General features: G+C 42.0%; 1 protein-coding gene across 1 annotated transcript in view; it reads left to right on the top strand.

The window, feature by feature from the left end:
* SYN3 (synapsin III) overlaps window positions 1-22,470 on the top strand; it is a 201,240-nt gene that overhangs the window by 143,367 nt on the left and 35,403 nt on the right. The gene's annotated exons all lie outside the window — the stretch shown is intronic.

Consider the following 22,470-nt stretch of genomic DNA (forward strand, 5'->3'; position numbering starts at 1 on the left):
CTTACTTTACTTTTCTCCACTGGATTCTTTTTACATCTGGTAAATTTATTCCTCAGGAACATATTTGTAACCTGTTCCCCAGTCAAATTTCAATAAGTTGGGTAGGCAACTCACTGACAAACATGTTCTTCATCTCCTAAATAATGTCAGTTGCTCTTTTCCCTGCCAATTTTTAAGACTTTCTTCTTTTTTGTATATGTAAACAAGAGTCCAAGATATCACTCCCCAGAGTTAATTGCAGCAGAACTGAAAAATTTTCAAGTTAGTTTCCAGTGTCCAAAACCAAGAAGGCCAAAAATCGAGGGACAGAACATTAGTTCCTACAGAGAACTGTGATTTAAAGGATTTTCTCAGAATTTCATTTGAAGTTTTTGGCATAGTTAGGGGCAGAATCCAATTCCGTAAGATGCCTTTCAGCTGCCTTAATCACCAGGGTGCCCTTCCTTTTTCTGCTACTCCCTGACTCATAATTTATGCATTTTCCAACTTTTGGAAGAAATGAAGCAGGAGTTCCACAAGCAACCTCTTCTTTAAGTCCGTATTTAGCCTCAGAACAGGTCTACCTGGTGGACTCTTCTGAAGGGGATCTGTGGAAAAAATAACTCACAGTCATATAATTAAATACTGATTCATAATGCTTGTGTACAAGGAAGGAAAATGAAGTTTGTGTTTCCTAAAGTTTGTGTGCTTAACTTTTTGACCTTAATAAGGTTCTTTTCACATGATATATGGGCATGGTGATTCCTAGGCTTACCACAAATCAAACTGGAACACAAAATTCCCTCTGGCAGCCCTATATTGGCACACACATGACTCACCAAGGTTGGCACTTTGACCTGCACTTTGTGAAGAGCAGGCATGTGTTTGCATTCATCACCTGTGACCGTACGGACATCTTTGCAAATATTTTCTGTTAGGAGAGAACTGGTAACAATCAGGACATTTAAAATCCATTCTGGACTCTGAAGGGAAAAGGTCACAGTGGAGACAGCTTTCCCATTCCCTGCAGTTCATCTGTATATTCATACTGGGTCTGTCCTATCCTGGCTCCTTAGGCAAGTCCCATTCTCCTCTTGTAGTTGGTTTTAATATCTGTCCTATTCTTCCCTGCCATAAATGTCTTGCCCATTGAGTCCTGATGTTTGTCACCAGTGCAACTGGCCTTGGCTGACCCATCCAGTGCCTTTATCCCTGGCTCTCTGTCTGTGCTCTCTCCCCTCCCTGGCAATATTCTGCCTACCTGCTTATTCTCAGACTGCCTCCCCAGACACCTGTTCAATCACAATGCATCCCTTTATTTCAGACTTGCCCTCCAGTCCATCCCAGTTTTCTGTTTGCACCTTGATCTCTGTGAGATACCTGCCTTCCATGAGATACTTGCTGATGCCCTGCTCTTCCTTGGTCCATATCTTCTTGCCCAGACACTCTTTGCTTTCCTCATTGCTGCCATCAGATCACATCTCTACTGTCTTTACGCGTAGACTTTTTGTCCCACTGGTGTCCATGTACTCTGGTCTTGTCTTCCATCCTTATTCTTACTCTGCCAGAGTTTACTTCTAGTTTCCTCGTCTGTAGCAGTCTTCAATCCCAGTGTTAGCAACTGACTTTCCATTGCTCCCTGTAAAAATTCAGTCCTTCCCAGGGTTAGTTCTTATTTTTACTGTGTTTGAACCATGGCTTTTGCAGGCAGTGCTGTAGCCCTGATGTTGGCCCAGCACAGGGAGTGTGGTAGACACAAAGAAAGGGACAGATATGCAAAAAACATCACCATGCAGTAGCACATCCCATCAGCTTTTAGTGACCATAAACAGGTGTCTGTCTGCATGACAACTCTTGCCATGCTGTAAATGTAGGGCAATTTACTTGCTTTTTATTGAAGGCTAGATTGCTGCAAATTACCCCATTTATGCAGAGTAAGAATGAACAGGAATAATTGCTATGTATCAGTTCACACAAAGTAATATGCTTCCCTATATTTGTTTATTCATGTTTCCACACCCACAGACTTGCTTCAGTTCAGTACCTATAGCACCTGAGACTTACAATTGCAGGGGAAAATCTCAGAGAGCCTCTGTACTTCAGCAACCTGCTTAGCACAGACAGATATTTTGATAGGCTTGGGATAGATCTTTGGCAAGACTATGCTTAGCAGGTGCTAACTGCTGGTACCAGAAGTGTGAAACTTGACTATATTTGGCCAAATTTTTATAATGATGAAGAAATTCAGGGACTGCTACACTTCATTGGCTTTTTTCGTAGCTGGAGTTGTCAGTTTCCCAAAGAAGCAGTCATGGATATTCTTCACTATAGGCAAATCAACAACTCTTCCTTTGCTTGTGTGTCTGAGTTTACGTATGTAAGTGTATTTAGTCTCCTGGTTTACCTGAAATTCTCTACATATTCTTCTTAAAGGAGGCACTCAGGGTGGAATATTCCAACCTGAATTGTCATCAGAAGGCAAATTTTTAAAAGTGTGTTACAATAAGTTATAGGTAGCTTGAGTATCACCCCTCCTCTGACAATGCTGCAGGTATTACAGGCCATCATTACCAGCCACAGAGCCATCAGGTGATGGCATATCTGCATGGAACCTGCTCACAGAAGACATTGTTAAACATATGTATCATTCAAAGTATATGTACCTGTGTAGTGCAGTCTGCTGGAAACAAAGAACAAATTATAATTGCATACATACAAATTTCAGCAGAAATACATGTGATCTAAATAACAGTAGTAGTAGTAATCATCATCATCATCCTCATAATAATAATTATATGCTGAGCATGAAACATTCTATACATATGTAAGCCCAAGACTGTTTTCAAATATGCACTTAGAGAGATTAATATATATTGGTCTAGCATAAAACTGGGCTGAGTGATAGGAAACACATGTTTCTTGGTACTTGTGCTTGCACAATGGTATAAAAAGAGTCCTGACATTCTATAGGTCTCTGGACAATTCTGCTATTGATGTGTTGTGAGTCACTGCAAACAGACCATCGTATGTTTCTGAATCACTTCCTGCTCAAGGGGTTCCTCCACTTCTTCCAGAGATTGTATACTGGGGAGGAATTCAGTGGGCTAAAGCCCTGGAGACCCATTCTAAATGCTTTCCCTTCCTTTCTGTGCAGCTGAATGACTCAGAGATGGGATGACACCTTCAACCAGTGTCGCTATTCCCTTGCTGGGACGGGAGAACCCTATGGGGAGTCCAGAAGGAAATTTAGTTCCACGTTTTATTTCAAGAAGATCCCTTCTGTTTCACTTTATTTTTGCTGTTGGCATTTTAAGATTCATAGGGTTTGGCGGAGCAGGGGTGTGCAGTGGGTTTGGAAGTTAGAAAATGATGCGGTGATAAAATAAACAATGTTTCAGCTGTTTTCAATGTAGTTGCAATCCTTTGCCCCTCCGCCCCAAAAGTATTAAGGCCCAGAACACAGAAATGGTGATTAAATATGTAAGTACCTCAGAGGCCCAATTAACTTTAGAATTATTAATACTTGTAACTAGCTTCTTTGAGATTCCTGGAACATTCTCAGTAGCTTCTCTTAGATCTGTGTTGTTGATTTGTTGGTATTCTGATAACTCAAGAAACCACAGTCCTAGCTGAATATAGCAGGTAGACCATTACAGAATTACAGGTCTTGTGTGATGTGCAATGTCGCAATAGTCCTGCTTTGCATAAAAAGCAATGTCAATAAATTGTTTTAATGCATTTTCATAAGGAAAAAAAATCTACATTTAAGGGAAATGTAATCTTCTCCTACTGTTTAAAATGCTCCTGCTTTCATTTGACATTTTCACTAGAAAATACTGTCTTGATGACATTTTTTCACAAAGAGGTAAGCGATTGTGAATTGCAGAAACCTTGCATTTCAGGCGCTTTTTAATTTGCTTTTCCCAAGTTGTACTGGACTGATATGGGATCTTTTGGCAAATGAGTATTGTGACAAAAGTACAATCAGTTTCTAAGTAATTGCAAAATTATTTTGACTTCAAGAGATGCTTATCCTGAATGCCAGCTGATACAGTACTTCCTCACTCAATGGCTGTAAACAGTATTCCTGAATGAGCTGTGACTGTTGTTCAGAAATTATTTAAAACTATCATATCTGAAGGATGTGCATTTCACTGGGGCCTGATTTTCAATCCATCAGTGCACAACATGGGCCTGTGCTTTTCAGCTTTTGGAAAGCCTCATAAAAGTACAATCCTCCATATGCATCTTTACAAACAAAAACATAGAATGCTAGATACATGTATACAGCACAGTAAGTAATATTTTGTGTTTCTGAGGTACCCAGTAAAGTTGTGTGGACCTTCTCAAAATGCCCATCAGTGCAAAAATGCAAGCACAGTTACTGATGAGCACCTCCGAGTTTGTTCGTTCTTGCTGTGCTATAATCTAGGACAGAGCTGCCCCAGCCAGCTCCGATCATCCCCTGCCTGAGACCTTCCTGAGCAACATAGCTGACCCTGTGATCTTCATCCTTCTGTCACTTCCAAAAACTGGATAAGTAACCTATGTTTTTAGAGACAAAATGTCCATTTGTTATGACAACCTCAGGAATTCGAAGCTACAATTTCAGATCTCGCTACTGCTTACAACTTCTTTGCTTTTATGTAGGAGTGGATGGTTCCAGGACTTCAGTTCTTAAAGGTTTATTTTACCTCATCTGTTTCTTTGCAGATATGCCAAGCTTTGGTGTCATCAGCTTCTAACACTGAAGGCATTCTTACTTCTTCAGATTTTTGCTGAAGGAAATCTTTGTAGCTGACAAACCACTGATCTTCTGTACAATCCTGTAATTTAACAATGCTAAATGCACATCACATTACCTTCCTTACTTTTTTCCAGTGGGTGGTTTCTCATTTTGATGTTGCTTCCTACCAACCTGTTGTATGGAGTGTAAATTTGGACTAGTAATAAAATGTCTCATACTGTGTTCATCACAGACTCAGATCCACTAAAATGGCAACACAGTGATAGCAATTAGCTATGCCAGTGGACTAGATCTAACAAAAATGGCTATCATCACCTTTATAGCTATCTAGTAAGGCTGCCTGTGAAATAAATACCTCATTTCTCCAACATAAAGGAATTTATGCCAGACTGCATCAGCTGACCAACTGTTCCCATGCCATAGGAGTTTTCACTTGACTAACCTGTGCTTTCAGTGTATGTGACAAGCCTTAACAGGTTCCCTTTCCCTTGGAAGATATCCTTAAACTCTTTTTCAGTTGTTTTGATCTTCTGCCTGTTTGGTGAGTTACCTCTTTAATGAAATTAAGGGAGTGGCATGTTTTTATTCGTGGCTAATTTTTTTCTCTTGGTATGATTATAAACTGTACTTCTTCCAATTTGCTAATTGCCCATGAGTTTAGTCACAACTCTAATAGGAATTAGCTCACTGCACTAAGTCCTGATCTTCACTTGTTTATGGTCAATTGCCTATAATTTTACTTTCTATGCTAACATGCCCATTCCTGGCAACACTTCAGCTTGCACCAGCATCGTGTTCAAGGCACAGGCATCTCATTTGCTTTCTAGATGATAGTGCTTTAATCTTCCACAGCACTGCTCACTAGTCCCACGAAGTGTTATCAAAGGAAGTGGTGCTATTGTCCTCTTTATCCATGCTGGGCAATGTCTTGGAAAGTGATAGAAATTACTGTGGTCCTTGAAGGTTTTTCCAAATACAAGCCATTGTCATGACTTGTGCTGTTTGCAGAGCTGTGTGCAGGATGGCAGCTCCATGCTCAGTGCACTATTCTGCTGCCAGTCCCTTGTCTTGTAATGACCTACATCCTCTGTGGTATCATAGCACTGTCTGTCTTACACAGGCTTTAGTCTGAATTATGTAACTTTCTTTGGGTGGCAAATTTCAATGGCATTTCCAAAAAATAACTCTGGCTCCCGCAGTAGATTTTGACTGTTTTCCTTAGGTTCCAGCCATGTTTGCTATTTTCCTAGAGACTCAGCTTCTCAAAATCAAGGAGCTTGACTCCTCAAACTGCTGACAATCCCAAACTCTGTTGCACTTTTCCCTGGTTATCTTACTGTTTAATTGCATATAGTTCACATGTTTTATTTTTATTTGGAAGCCAGTATTCTTTGAATTCCTGTGATACAGCATCCTGGTGAGCCTCAGATGTCAGGATTAATTCATAACTATTGGAAACATCCAGTACTTAAGCACCAGCTATTGTCAAAAATAAAGCTATCTCTGACTGACATAGAAGCATTCAGCTGAAGAGTCACCTAGCATAATTTCCCACAATCACTGAGGGCCACGTACTAGCAGGGGAGGTCAGCAGGATGCAGAGTGTCCACAGTTCCACACACAGTCACTACAGACCACTGCCCAGCACCTCAGATCAAACCAGGCTGCTCCTTTTCCATGGCCCCCAATATCTGCTCCTAGACAACAAGTCCTGTTTAAATTTTCTCCAGTTACCCTCCATACTGCCAGAGAGCATCAGCCCCAGTAAGATGAGGGTTTCAATGACTTCACTCTTCCATTCAGACAATTTTCTTAGCTTTTTTTTTTTTTTTTACCTATGGGCATCACAGTGTTGCTCAAAATCAATTTCATTCAACCAAATGCAGACATGTATCCTGCAGATGTGTATTATGTAGGTGTATATTTGACCTGGTCACCAGCACATCTTTGTCATCAGTGGGGAGAAATACAGGCATTACTGTAGAGCAGCTATTCTCAACCTGAGGTATGTGTCTCAAATAGTTTGGACAAATCAGGCTCCAAAACCTTCAATTTATCTCTGCTGATACTAGAGTTTGTCCAGACTGGCTGCTGTAGATGATAGTCATAGGTGTCTAATGTTGGGTGAGAAGTAACTCATTGAAGATGTGTGAGAGAAGCCTGTTTTATTCAGTCTCTCATTCCCATCTCTTCAGACATGAGTAACATAAGTGTGAGCACAAGAATGGGATCTGTCTAGAACTTATAAATGTCTTTAAGCTTTGATCATGGAAGAAAAGTGGAGTGCAACAGGAGCAGTTTCTCCTGGGAGGGATGCAGTGGCTGGAAGGAGGCAGCCACCAGGTTCTATTTTGCCAAGTTTCTGCTTCAAAGTGCAATCTTGGACATAAAGCTGAGGGCATCAAATATTACTCACATTTTCCTGACATTCCTTACAGACAAAAAAGTGTGTAAAATAGCCCCAGTGAAAATCAAAGCAGGGTTTGCGTCATATTGGCAGCAATGTCACAGGAAGAGAGTGTTGTGCCTTCTTGGCTTGGTAGACAAAAGCTAGGGGTCTGCCAAAGGCTCTAGTTTCACTTTAACTGTGGGAAAAAAGTTGAAGAAGAGACCCCAAGACAGTAAAGGCTGATCTACATATGAAACATGCAGTTGTATAGCATGTACTGTAGGCTGGTGGGGAGATACATGAGCCTTCTAGCACAGCACTGAGCTCTGGCCGATACATCCTCATCCGAAGGGGCAGTTGCCTCAGGCTCAGTACTCGTTGTCAGGAATGGTGATGTGCTGTGATCTGGGAGGGGTGTAGCTGCTGTCATGAGGTTGTGCTTGCATCATGTGTTGCAAGAGTTGTTACCAGAAGAGCTGTTGCCTTTTGACTTTCCCCATGAAATCTATGCTGACCAGGGCTACGTGGCACTAGACTGGTAGGCAGCCCCTGCAAAAAGATTTCTTGTTTGCCTGTGAATGCCATCCCCATTGATCACTTTCCAGCTGGCTTATATTGATTTAGCTTAATTCAATGCAAGTGTTTTGCGTGTAGAAAAAGCTACGTGAATGTTCCCATGAGGTCTAAATCAGTTCTGCTGTCTCTCTTGCTCTTTAAATCCTATTGTCACTCATGTGTAGCTTTCCTACACTCAGTACATGCCTATTCCTGGGGGGAGCAATTGCCAGGGGCTTAATTTTAGAGAGGAATGCTCACCCTGCTGTCTGGGAATGAAGCCTGGTATAGCCAACTTCAAAGACTAGACAGATTTGTTACTGAGTTTAAAAGACATCTTCCCCTTGACTGGGATTTGCTATTGTATCCTTTTTGCTCTCATCTTCCCGTTCAGCATATAGGAGGGCTCAGGTGCTTTCCAGGCTGTTTCCATCTTTGGACCTTTTCAAATGCATGTGTTAGGTGCTAGCAAATTCTCAGCTCTGCCTCTTACTCACTGAACATCACTGAGCTGACTGAGGATGTGGTGGATTTGACAGGATCTGTGCTTAAAGAATCCATTGTTTGGCTCTGTTTACACAGAGCCCTGGCACTCAGACAGCACAGACCTAAAAGAAGGGTTATTTTTAATCCTAATAAACTAGCACAGAAGGAGAGGGTTCTTTGCCTTCTTCCTTCGCTTCACATAACAATTTTAGTCCTAATGAAGGACTTCACACCAAATATAATAAAAGAATGAATTATTTTTCCTGTGTGCCTGTTGTTTTTCTAACAAACATATGTGTTTGTTTATTTTTAGATTATAAAATGCAATTATTGTGTTCTCTGAAGTACACATGTAAAATTAAAAACATGTTGAGTCAACTTGCTGCCTAATTTATGTTAATTAAAATATTCAATGGGAAGGATGTTCCTGGTTAGGTCGCTTCAGTGGGATCTGGATTTTATTCTTGGCTCTGCCACAGATTGCCTGTTTGATTCACGGCAAGTCGCTTAATCTCCCAGTGTTTCAGTTCTTCATTCCCAAAATGACAATAATTCTCCTTCAGCTTCTTTGTTTTGGCTATAAATGCTTGAAGTGGGATATGTTTTGCACAGCATTTAGCATAGCATACTCTAAGTTTAATTTATAATTGTATATATTGATAATAGGTCACCTTGTCTCCAAGAAAAAAACACCTCTGCAAGTCCTTCCCAATGCATGGATTTGCAAACAAATATACTTTCCACCACACCCAGACAGACAATGTCAGAGCTCTGTCAGATCATGCTCAAAACTGAGTTTTCATCAGTGTAAATATGCTGATCTCAGGTTGTCAAACCCTAGGCTTTTATTCTGGAAGTTAAGAACTCACCTTCAAGAAGAGCTTAGTTCTTTCATTGCATCCTTAAACTTCATCTAAGCTAGGGAGCGTATGAAATCTCATCAGAAGTTTTACTACAGATCAGGTCCAGGCCTGTGAGTTAGGTAAGACAGAAACTCTGGCTTGAGCACACTTGGCTGGCACTCCCAGGAAAACTCAGTGCCATGTGAATGGCTGAAGGACCTGCTTCTCTGTGATGGTTTCTCACATCTCCATTTGTCAAATAATCAGCCTCTGAATAGGCTACAGTGGGCTAGCAGGATCTACCCCTTACTAACCTGATAACTACTTAGAAGCAGTGATTATTTTCTATCACAACTTGATATATATGCGTTTGTGCTGACCAGCTTCCCACCACACATGCGCACCTTTATTCCTGTTAATCACTGGTTGTGTTTTGCCTGGATGTTTGCATTATGGTTTTGTACAGTGCCTAGTGCCTTGAAGACCTCAGCCCTAAGCTGGCAGTACTGGAGTAGCAGTTTCCAGAGGAGCTGCCCTCTGTTTTCAGTCAGTGCTGGCTTTAGCTGAATCATTTTCTCAAGCTGAGCAACTCCACTGAACCCTAGATCTAAGCCCTTATTTCTCCAAATCTGGGAACTTGGGCTATATTTGCAATAAAGAGAGTGAGCAGGAGCTAATGCATGATGGGATTACACTGTTACTTTACTCTGAGAGCACTCAGAGTGCTTTCCAATGACATCTGCAGTCAGTATAAACCTCTCAAAAAAGACCATGATACCTGCAAGGCTTCCTTCCTTCCTGCTGCCTGTGTCTGCCTAGTAGTGTAAAGACCAGCTCAGTCCTAAGATCTTTCTACCTGCACAAAGTTCCCACGTAGGCACACTTCTGTCAGCCTAAAACTTCTTTCTTCACTTGACATACATTGTACCATCCTTTGCACATGTAACTGAGACACATCTAACACGAGGTTCACCGTGTGAGCTCAGGGTGCCAATGCTTTGACTGCCTGGCTAGGTAGGCTTGGGCTGCTATCTCACAGAAAAGGAAGAGTCCTGCCTTGCACTATTGCCAAACACATGCCAGTTTTTGGCCCCACACTCCAAATGGACTTCCATTAAATGACACACTTCCCATAGCCAACCTGGTAGAAAGGCCCATGTCCCAGGCATGACCCAAAGAGACAAAGTACCCATTCTTTACTGGCTTGTCTGATCGTGTTCACAGAGAGGAACTGGTGAGGACAGCAGTAGCATTAAGCCTTCCTAATGTCATCTAAAGTCAGTATAAACCCTATTCATGATAAAATTTTCCTGCACAGTTTAAATCTGCCCTCCTCATTGCTAGATATATTTGCCCAAAAGCATTGTAAGCCACATGATGCAACTCACCATGTTCACGAAAAACATGATCATGCAATAGACCTCTCTTGCTGGCTATCCCCTGGAAGAAAAGTTCCGGCCACCAGCTGACTCTACTAGGACAGATCAAACTAATGAGGCTGAAATAAAGGTCACCGAAGTTCGCAGCTGGTTCAGTTTGCACCTGGGTATTTAATTCTTTATGTCTGTAGTTCCCATCAATAAACTACAAGCAAAGGAGAGTAGGAGGAACCAAGGATCAGGATGTACATGGACATCTGCCTCCCATAACCCTCACACTGAATTAAAGCAAGTAGCCTCTGCTTCACCCCATTTAGCCAGCTCCCTAACAATTCACATCTATTCCATACAGCCATTTCTGTCTTCCTCCTGATTCACTGAAAAATTCTCCCTCACTCTTTCCATAAACTCAGCATCCTGTCTTCTATTGAAGTTACAAGCCAGATGTTAGCTTAGCCAGTGATTAATACCTTGCAAAGGTCAGCTTTGAATCTCACTGCCAAGTTCACTCACCTCTCTGGGCAACTCGTTATACATTTTCTCTTTCCTTCATAACATATTTGCAGTTGAAAAATATTAAACCTGATATACAACTTTATATCTTGAAAGCATATTAAAGATAACCTTGGGTGCTGGGAAATGTTTTGAGGCTGTGCTTCTAGAAGAAGGACCCATTTAATTCCCTTCTACATGGATTGCTTGTAGCTCTGAAAGTCTGATCCCTGGTCTGTCTAGTCCTGTGTACCACCTAACTGCCTCTTGAAACAGCCCAGTGGATCTAAGGAATTCAATGTAATTAATGTCATCTATTGATGAGGACACAGAAGGTTCACATCAAATTTTACAAACTGAAGGGTCCTCATTCTCTCTCAGTCCCAAGCCAGACTTTGTGAGCTTGGACAAGTAGTCTCACCATGTTAAAGATTAAAGCTGTCTTTGTCACATAATTCACAGCTTAGCTTGTCCCAGTTCTGTCTGTGCTTCTATGTGTGCAGCGTCACCAAAGAAGAAGCTCTGCTCTGCATCAACAAATGTGAAGTAACCCTTTTGATAGGTAATATTTTATGGAATTTGATCTTGGAGCCTCTCGCATGGAGAAATACAGTTAAGAGCAGGAAGACTTTGCCTGAGAGTGTTTTTGTTTTCTTGTTTCTTTTGAAGTTAAAGAGGAAATGTGGGAACCATTTCTAAATTGCCCATGCTTCAGAGTGACAGAAGAAACCCAGAAACAGATAAAGACCGACAGCTGGAACATATTGTGGTACAAGGAAGCAATTAGCTTATGGCATAAAAGAATGAAATCACATATAGAAGCGATTTGTGTCTCCTAACATTACCTTGGCAACCTGGAAACTTTAGGGCAAATGAGGCCCATGGTCCCTGGCCAGTGCTGGTGTGGCACAGAGATGTGCCACCCCAGAGAGAAGAGTCCCAGCCTTTTCTTAGTGGTCTCATCTGAGACCTCACAGATGTGTCAGAAGAGATGAGAGGAAGGGGTCAGCAGCTTCCCCCTCTCTCTGAGCTTTCCCAACACTGCTCCAAATTGCTGGAAAAGCTTGCTTCTCCCTGCTGCGAGGACACTTCAAGGCAGCTTTGGTCCATGTCCCCCTGGGACTTTGCATCATAAACTGGGTGACTGGCTGCAGCCTCTCAGCTGTACTCCTACTCTCAGTAAGCCTCAGCCTTGGGCATTAAAGGACATCCTCACGGGATTGCTTAAAAGTTACATCATCAAACAGTAAAACAGTGAAAATACCCCAGGGTAGGAGAGGAATTTGAGATAAACATTCTTTACCAGATATTGCAAAAGAAACCATAGCCTCATCAAAATGAATGAGCTAACTACGATTGCCTTCAGTCCATCCAGAGCTTCAGTCCTTACGTGTGCGATGCCGTGCCACCACAGTGATGAGCTCAGGACAGCATTAGCCGCGTGAAGTCAGATGGCTGGATTGATGGACGCAATCAAATTTCCTGCCCCGGTTACAGTTTTACCATCCAAAGCCTCAATTTAATCAGTGGTTGTACTCATAGTGGGATTTGTTTCAGGAGGGATCCCATTTACCACTCCCAGTTTCCGAGAGCTGGTTAATCCTTTCACGGGGCAGGGTTCGTATATCATGCCTCATAAACTCCCTATGTGAGGGTTTAGGAAGAAAGGACAGGATTTGTCATAAGTGCTCTTGCAAGCATGTCTTCACAGCAGGCACAGAGATACCCAACCAGATGGCTTCACTCCATTAGCTTCTCACAGGTGGAGACCAAGGTCCAAAAATACACAGCAGCCAGATTCACATAGGCTAACCTCATTCTCCCTCCCTAGAAAGGTCTGGGAACAGAAACACCCAAATGGTCCCTGCGTAAGCCATCTACGTGTGGCTTTTTCACCACATTCACCCAGGCCTACATTTTCCAGCTTCATATTGGTGAGTTTGCATCATGATATGCTTCATGACCCTATCAGCCCAGAGGATCTCCACACAGTGTCCCACTGTGTGGAGTGGACGTGCTCGCTCCCGTCCCACTGAGGTTACGGAAAAATTCACTGCATGCAAAGGGTCACAGCAGCATTTATGCTTTTGGGAACCCCTCCCACCAAGGACTATCGCTAGTCCTGTGTGGTGCAGGATCAGTTTAAAATAACTTCGCTTAGAGCACTCCATGGAAATCCCCTGCCAGTCACCCTCCTCACGTGCTTTTTGTTCTGAGAATCAACAGGCCTCAAAGAGCGGGCTCAGAAGAGGCCACATCTGTATAGAGTTTGCTTTCATCCCCACAAGGGTCCCCAAACAATGCCAGTGCCAGCCGGAGGTTTGCTGAATGGTATGAGAACCAAAGGCTTTCTTTGCTTTTTGTTCATCCATTAAAACTTTGTGAGTCAAAATTAAGAGGACAGGAGTGGGAGCTTTAGGAGGCTGTGGTTTCTCACAAATGCCTAAAGCTAAGTACTAATGAGAAAGTTAAAAAAAAAAAGAACTCTGCAACCCATCACCACAGCAATGCCACAATTAGAGACAAATCCAGTGTGCGCTGCTTTACATTTATGATGCAGACAAACTAATTTAGCTAATTAGGGCTGTCTACAAAATGCATATGAAATACTAGGCCTCTGTCCTCAAGGCCTAGTATCAGAGATTCTTGCTACTGGAGTCCAAAAGCACACAGGTACATAGCATGGACACCTGCTACTCTCCGAGCATGGAATTAGCCAAAACACCCCTGCATGGGAAGTTTTGAGTATTTTCTTCATTGTCCCACCCACAACTGATGGGTGAAAACCAATCAGTTGAGAAGCCCACAAGGACAAATGTATACAAAACTGTCTTTGATTTCAGAATTTAAGAAACAAAAACAAGAGAAAATGGAAAGCCCATTTGGTTTCTCACATTTGAGAAAAGATTTACTTTGCAGATTCTGAGTAATCCTAAACAGATTAAGGTATGATCTAGCTTCTTTGAGAGACAAACTTTTTTTCTTTGTTGTGCAAAGATTTGTTGTTGTTGTTGTTCTTCTTCTTGTTCTTGTTCTTGTTGTTGTTTAAGAGGTGTTCCCGTGCCCCTGAAGTTCAGTCTGTGTGTTTTGATAGCAACTGTTTGTGCAGCACAGAATCTCAACAGAGAAGTTCAGTAGCTGCATTACTATCTCCATGAGAATTAAAACCAGGACCACAATAAAAGACTTCAGCAACTAGTTTTGAAAAATAATTTAATGTCGTGAAGTTTGATGGGAAGAAAAGAGGTAGAATTATATTTAAGAAACTAGTCTTTAAAGAAACCCATCTTTCCAGACTGGTTTCAGACTTTGACTGTGCGTGGTATTCCCCCAGCCAGAGTGCCCAGCACGAGCTCCTCAGTGAACCCAGTGCCCTTCTTTCAGGTACATGCCCAGTTACTTCCATGTGGGTTCCTTCCCACATTCCAAAATCCTACCTGGATCCCACAACAGTCTCAGTACTGTCCCTGGGAAGAAAAACAAACACCTTCCTTTACTGGGCGTGGACCAACTCACATTTGCCTCATTTATCCCAGAGAAGTGAAGATATTGCCTCACAGATGAAATCAGCTCAAGTCTCCACCTCTTTTTCCAGTAAAAGGCAAACCCTTTCTCTCCAGACAAAACAGGAGTGGGCTCACAGAGACCACAGCATCCTTTGCCACTCCAGGCTTGCCCAAAGTAAAGAAGAGGGTCTGTGTGTTACTCCAAAAGGAATTTCTCTGCTTCCTGCTTCTCAGCATTCCTGGCTGTTGCAGCCTGCGGTACATCAGTGTGTGTGCTCAGCAGGGGAAAAATGCCACTGACCGAGGTGGTGGTTGTGAGATGAAAAAGGCTGATTTACACAGTGGTTTCTTCTGTCTTCCTCTGAATGCTTTCACTTCAGGAGCCCCTTCCTCGTTACAGCTGGAAAAGATGTAAATAGAAGTCAGTCCCAGCTGAAAATAACTCTGCCTGTGTCCTTTGTGGAGCTTGTTCGTTTTCCCTACTGGTTTTGACTCCTAATATCAAACTAGGTTGTCTCTCAGCACTGAGGTCACAGACAAATAGGAGCACAGGTCACCCACAGTTTCTTCCACTTCGTTGGAAGCTCTAGTGGCTTTAGCAAACAGGTGGAGCAGGATTGTATCTTATCCCATGGAATGAGCCACAAGAGGGAGACAAATACCCATGGGGTGCCCTTGAAGCCTAGGTGGGAAAAGGCATTTTTCAGTTCTTGAGAGGTTTCAAGGTTTTTAACTAACTCAAAGTTGAAATCTCAACAATCCTCAAGAATGAAACACAGAGAAATAAAATGCTTGTCAGAAAAACTTCCCTTTTGCAGTTCGAAAGCATTCCATGTCCAATTTGGATTTAGGAAAAAAAAAAGTTAATTATTGCTCATTTAATTATTGTTCATTCACAGAATCATTGAAACATGACACTTCAACCTTTGAAAATATAAAATTTGCACCTTGGTACCTTATTTTCTTCTCCAAGCAAATGCTGGATTTGGAGAGATGGTGAAATACAGCCCTTCCTACAGCTTCTGACTCCTACCAAAACCATGTAATTTGAAAGTTCCTAAGAAATCTCAAGAGACACAGAGCTAATTCAAACATAGGATACAATGGCTGCCTTTCATGTCCTCAATGTTTCTGACATGAGCCAAAAATTAGTCTGGATAAACAGAGAAGATTTTTATGTGGAGAAAGAAGCTTGAAACTGTGAAGCACAAGAACGAGGATGTAGGAAGAACAGAGCTTATACTTGACCCCCACCTGCTCTAGGCACCTGCAAAATATTCCACAACAAATTTAGGGTTTAGAAGAACTGCTGCCAGTGTTCAACTCCATGTGTAGCCAGCCCATGGAGGATGTAAATCCATGGAATAGGACTCTGGAGACACTCCCTGCATTTATGTCCCAGAGCACAAAAAGTAGGGGCCGTGTATCTCGCTGCCAGGTCACATTAGCAAAGTATTTGAATTCCTGCATGAGCCTAAGGGCTCAGAATGCTGAAAATAAGATCTGGCTGTAAAATAGAACAAACTGAGCCCATAGCACAAACATTTCCCATGTGAGATAATACTTGACTTTCCGGGTCAGCGGACAAAAGAAATGTGGTGTAAATATCTCTGGCTGTAGGCCAAAAAAGCACCCACTATGAATTCAGTCTGAAAAAGGTAGTCAGTGGAAATTATCGTCTGGGAATGGTATGACATATGGCTGCATGTGATAGACCATTTATCTGTGCAACCAAAATGAAACACTAATGTGAGAGCATATAAAGATAGGGTATAATGTGAGATAAGAACTACTCTCCTGCTCAACCCTGTGAGATAGATTGAGGCTACATTAACAGCAGCAAACCATACAGTTCCAGGCTCATTCTCTGGCAACTCTGGAATGATCCAACAACAGCCATGATATCAAACTCTTCTAGCCTCCAGAGTACCCTGTAGGCATGTCTGCAGACCCATGCTGGTTCCATATTGTGCTTGGAAATTGTTTGGGAGAAGGCTCTTCATCTTGAGCCAGAATATGCCAGAGACTGATCTAAAAATTTAACAGTATAAGCAAACCAGGGCCATTGTCCTTGCTATGTCATTGTTCTATTTACTAGTATAGACATAGCCTGAGATGCCAGCTGCAGGGTGACACTTCCCAAGTTGCTCATTCTTCTTTATGTCCAAAGTCCCTCTTGAATCATTATCAAGATTATTAGCTGTGCTTTTAAAGAATAAAAATAAAATGGATCTTTCAAAGAAGTCCAACTGTGACTGCCTGCTTCTCTGTGCTGCTATTTCTATAGCCTTCAGTGCTGAAGAATGTCAAGAAGGAAGGAGACAGAAATCTATTGCCAGCTTTCAGGAGTCCAGAGAGTACTTCAAATATTCCAGTATCCCATTCCCTGTACCAGGCAGCATCCATGGCTCATTGTTTGTGGCCCTCTTCCTGCCAGCATCTGACATGGTGATGCCAGCCAAGTCCATGCAGGGTCATTGGCAGTTACAACAGCATGAATTTTACAAGACAATTCAGAGCCGTTTCTGTGTCAGGAGGATATTTCTCAATGAATGTGCTAATAAGCCCAGGACCTGCTTCTCATTTTACGCTGACATAAGTGTACCACTCTCAAATGTACTGCAGAAGGTTGTGAAATCACAGCTGAGCACTTGGAGTCATGTGCGAGCCTCCCAGCTTTGTAGTCAGGGCACATGGCTAAACATTGTGTAAAAGATGGGGGGAGAACTGTATTCACTTCATCCTTTGGTGACAGGAAAGTACCTCCAGCAGAGCGTACAGAGAGATTAGAGACCAGGAGTAACAGAGGAATGATTGGCTTCAGTGAGACCTAATTACTCCCATAGTGCCCGTTGTGGAAGGTTGTTTTCCACTGCGAAGTTTAGGGAAGTTTTCTCTCCAAAGAAACCCCATGCTGCTCATTTTGAAATCAGTGAGAATTCAGAGTTTTCCCAAAAAAAGGGACAGTCAAGCTTGACAAGTGAAGAGAGATCTGTCGGCCTGCTTCTTGTGAACCTTAGGGATTCTTGGAAGAGCGATGATTTTGAAGACTTCAGCATAAATTCATAAAGCATTTTGTTTCCCATCTGTCTCCTTCTTATATATTTTACCATAGCTTAGGTGTTACAGTTTTTCCAAAGGTAACCTATCAAAAGAATATTCATAGAGATTTCTCCACCCTCTTAACAATTAGTGTTCATCATGTCTTCCTTTGCAATGTGTTTACGTGGGGAATGGAATTTTGTAAGTAGAGAAAAATACAGCAAAAGGCACACAGTTCAGGTCAAGAGGAAGAGGAAACTCAAGAGTTTCTTATTGTCTTTCACTGAATCTCATAAAATATATTTAGACAGTTTTTCAATATAAGGAGATGGGAGAACGTATTCACTCTCCTAGCAAACAAGGAAAGTCAAGAGGCTTCCTTAAAGGCATTACTGCAAAATACCAGCTAAGTGAACACCATACATTAAAAAATTAAAGAACTTTTCCATGCAGTCACAACAACCTTTAAAAAACTTGCCTGTGATTTAAGGTGCAGTAATGGGGATTTATTGACCAGGACTGCTAGATGTGTGCGTGAATACAAACATGCATATGTGCGTACACATACACTGTATTTTTGGTTTGTTCTTTTTTTGCTGAGCATCTGCTTGCCTGGATATGTTCATATAATTTTCACACTTGAAGCTCCAAACAAATGAGAATAATATCAAATGCTCACACTCTTATTCTCCACTATGGGAACCCAAATACATCCTGTCTCAAATAAAGGAGAAGTTAAGCAACATTAGAGGTGGAATTAATGACAAAATGTTCCGGTTTGTGCTTAACCTTTTTCACTCACTTCCATGACCCATTCTAACCACAGCAAGTGTTAGTAGCCCTGAAACATTGGTTTGTGGTTTGTTTACTCAAGGATGTGGGGATTAAGTGATGCTACTGTTGGGTTTTCTTTTTTTTCTTTTGTGTTGTGATTTTTAAAGCAATGATAGAATCAAATGATATACTTTTTTACCACTCTGAAGGATCTTCATCCTCTAAGGCACTGCTGACTTCACTTACTAGCACAAATTGATTTATGCAATATCTCCATCTAGTTACTATGTTCATTGCTATCTGCAGCTCCAGTGCTGAATAAAATGAAGAGCCCATCCATCTGAAGCATCTTAAATCTAAGTTTGCTTTACACACATTCCTTGTTCTCCATTGCTCTCAATGCAGCATTGAGACCCACTTCAAATTAGAATGTTTTGTCTACCCTAAAACATTGTAATCATCAGTCTCACTTGTGCCTCTTCTTTATGCCACTTCCCAAACTTGCTTGCTGCCCAAAACTTTGGTCTCTGCCTTCACAGTACTTTGCATCAAGTGTGTTAGTTTATTCCCATTTGATGTTGCAAATCTTGGGATTTTAGTAAGATAGTTCCATAAACACAATGACATCGTGTCATGACATCAATATTTTCCTGTAGTTTTGAATCAGCTTGCTTGCTTTCACAGGAAGTTATATGTTCACTGCTCCTCCAACTTAACTGACACCAGGGAAGTGCCACACACATTACTTTCAACATTAGCTCACAAGTGCACGAACAACATTCCCATCATTCATTAAGTACCCACCCAGAACAGACTTTGTCATCATACAAGGCAGCTAAATAAACAGAAAAATCAGGTTTAGAGTATAAAAGCTTGAAAAATTCATAACATTACTTCTGGGGGAAGGGTGGAGCAAAAATTACAATACCTTGTCCTATGGGGCCTTCTGGCCCAGTTCAAAACCCTAGATGCTACGGAAATACAATATTGATGCCAAGAGACCAAAGTTTTAATGACTCTGTCTCCCACCTCCCCAGATCCTTCCTAATATTATCCATGATGTAACTGTAGCCAGAACTATTCATTTTAGCATTGACTGGAAGGGGTTTGCAGAAGAAAGAATAGTAGAAACTGAAAGTTCATTGTATAAGATGAGATAGATAGTGTGAACTAATGCATAAAACTAAACATAGTAGATGGAAATCAAGAGACCTTCTGCATTGTTCATGGACTACAGGACAGTACACAAAATTACAGACTTAAGATCAGCATCTCCCTTGAGGGCCTCAGTGAAACAAGAGTGGAAAGCATTGTGTTTATGGGTTAGATCAGGTCTCACAGAATCATAGAATGTTAAGGGGTTGGAATGGACCTTAAAGGTCAACTAGTCCCAACCCCCCCTGCCATGGGCAGGGACACCTCTCACTAGACCATGTTGATCAAGGCCTTGTCCAACCTGGCTTTGAACATTGCCTTTCTAAGATTCCTCCCTTCAGATCAATTTAGCTACAGCTCTGTTCTACTGCTCCACCAGCAATAAGTAGAGAAAATACTAATAAATTTACGAGAAGTATTGAAAACTGCATTACTTCTTGGAAAGAACGGTCAGAGGGTGAAGTATCATAGTTTACAGCCATGTGTTTTCAAATAAAGGCTAATGTATGCATACCAGCACCCACTTTTACACACCAGTGCCAAAACTGATAAACTGCCAAGTGATCTTTGCAGTGACACTACACAAAGAGCAGAGCCCTAAAAATCAGGGGCTAAAATTATATACTTTGGGCCATTAATGTAAGTTGGAAATAACTTCATGATTCCTGTTTGGCTCTTAACAGACCTCTACACACACCAAGCTCTAGACACATATGTAAACCTTGGCATCTCAAAGGTTTTGTGTGATAACATTTATAAGATATTAGTTCCAGGGGTTAAATTACACATATGATCTAACACCCTGCATCTGATCACTGAGCAAGCTGCAGCACTATAGTCCCATCCCAAAACCTGCAGGCATCATCTATAACAATCCTGTCAAGAGTTCATGCACATTTTAAAATCATCAAAATGTTTTTCACTATTTTTCCAGGAGAAAAGAGCCCTTACAACACATAAAAAAGCACAAAGGCACAGACATATTTCTTTGCATGATTTCAGTAAAAACATGCTTTTTTTTATTAAAATGTGGTGCTATCCTGTGATTATAATAATCTTCTTTCACAGGAAATTTATGACTAAGTATGTATAAATACTCTTCTCAGGGTTCTGCCCTCGTGGTGGCTTCAGTCACCCTCAGAACTTCTCACCACATGTGTGTGTGAAGTCATAGTTGTGTATATAATACATTCTCCCTTCCTTCAGCTTCCTTATCCGTCTAGGTGCTTGCCAAGTATGCTGGCTGGCCTTATTAGCAACAAAAATGGGACTCAAGTCCCAGCAAGACTGGTAGAAGCTGGAAGTATCCCCATTGACTGCAGTGGAGTTCAGCCCACTTCCACCACTTCAGCAAGGGCTTCCCAGCTCCATTATTGGGTGGTTGTGGACACTGGTCGCTTTAGTCCTGTGGACTATAGAGAGCTTTTGATTACACAACTTCAGCACAGGCTAAGGGCACTCCACTGTCACCAGATAAGCCCATTATATAATGCAGCTCACTGTATGTGCCATGGCCTCTCATTGATTCTTCCATAAGGCAGGTTCGTGTACGTGGAAATTCGGTGGGGTTTCAGTGGCAGAGGCAGATTCTGCCACTCTGAAACCACAGCTTTCCCAGTGAGGTTATCTCATGTTCAGAGTCTGGATCTGTGTCTCACCCCAAGCCCCACACACTATGCCTAGGCCAAGCCGTGTGTGACCCCAACCCGCTCTGGCGCCAGCTGGTCACCCCTACGTGGGATGAGGCCAAGCATTACTAAGAAAGCTGAGCTCATGTTTCCAAGAAGCAAAGAGAAAGGGAGAAGTTTGAGCTGCACATTGTCATTGCCGGTGGTATTTTGCACACTAATAGTAAACTTGGGTTGTTTATTGGATCCCAAACTTTCTTTGCATGTATACAGGAAAACAGATGCTTCCCACTCCCAGGCCTCATGCCCAAGCCAAGCTCCCTCAGCAACACTCGTACATAGGGTACACAAACAGGGCAGTAGAGACATTGCTTCCTGCCTCTGTCTGCTTTGAGCTGGTGATAGAACATTATCTATGCTGCACACTTCTTTGGCCTCCTTGCCAGGGTGTCAGGCGGGCTCACAGCATGCAGTTTGTTTTTCCTGTGAGGTAGGAACAGCTGCTGCCTCTGCTCACAAACAGGGAACAGAGGCCAGGGCTTGCAAACGCTCAAACAAGTGGCATGGGGTATGGATGAGAGAGCCGGGAAGAGAGCCACGTCTCCCAAAGCCTGAGCAGGTGTGTGCCCTAACTACTAGGTTACCTTTCATCTTTCAGCATTAAAGGCCTGGCATGGTCCACCCCTAGACCTATCTTCAGTAAGCCTCAGGTGCAGTCCTTCATTTAATTCATTTATGCCAGCAGCAAATTAAGTTTCAGGCTCTTACAATGAATTAGAGAGGTGAAGGGGAAATAGAGCACAAACTCATTGCCTGGACATATGCTTAACTATTTGGCTTCAGGATGGCCATCTATCAGTCTCTTGCCTCTTCTTCTGAAGCAGTGGTGCTGGTCCCTGCCTGTAACAGGACTGTGGTTTATTGCAGCTGTGTGCCCTTCTGTGGTCTGAAGACAATCCTTCAGCTTTCTGCCTGAAGAAAGTCCTCACAAGTGACACAGGCTGCTTGAGAACGTCATGCACTCACTGTTCCCCTCTCCTGTGACATTTCTTTATATAAGCAGCTGAATAGCAAAACATATCAGTGTTCACTACTAATTTTGTTATTTATAGTGATCTGCCACAGATGGAGACAGCAGCACCATTCTATCTTTAGGGCGTAGTGCCTGCCTGTCCATACAGACAATTGGTAATTAGCACAAGAACAATTTGTTTACCTATTCTCAAACTTCAATAAATAGGAGACCCATTTATCCACCAAAATTCAACTCCCTCCCTTTGCCAGACGTCCAGGTTAACTGCTTAATGAATAGATCTCATCACTTCAGGCATTTAAGTAAAGACAAAAGTGTCTTTAAAGGAAATTAAATATGTAATAAAAAATAAGTCGTTATGTACTGAACAAAGAGCATTTCAATCACAAGAATCATGAGGACAGGTCAAGATGAACATCACAGGGACACCAAGCAGAGATGTAGAAATGGACTAGCCAGTACA

Source organism: Manacus candei, unplaced genomic scaffold (assembly GCF_025592945.1).
Source record: "Manacus candei isolate 608988 ecotype Guabito, Panama unplaced genomic scaffold, ASM2559294v1 h1tg000018l, whole genome shotgun sequence".
Taxonomy (NCBI): Eukaryota; Metazoa; Chordata; class Aves; order Passeriformes; family Pipridae; genus Manacus; species Manacus candei.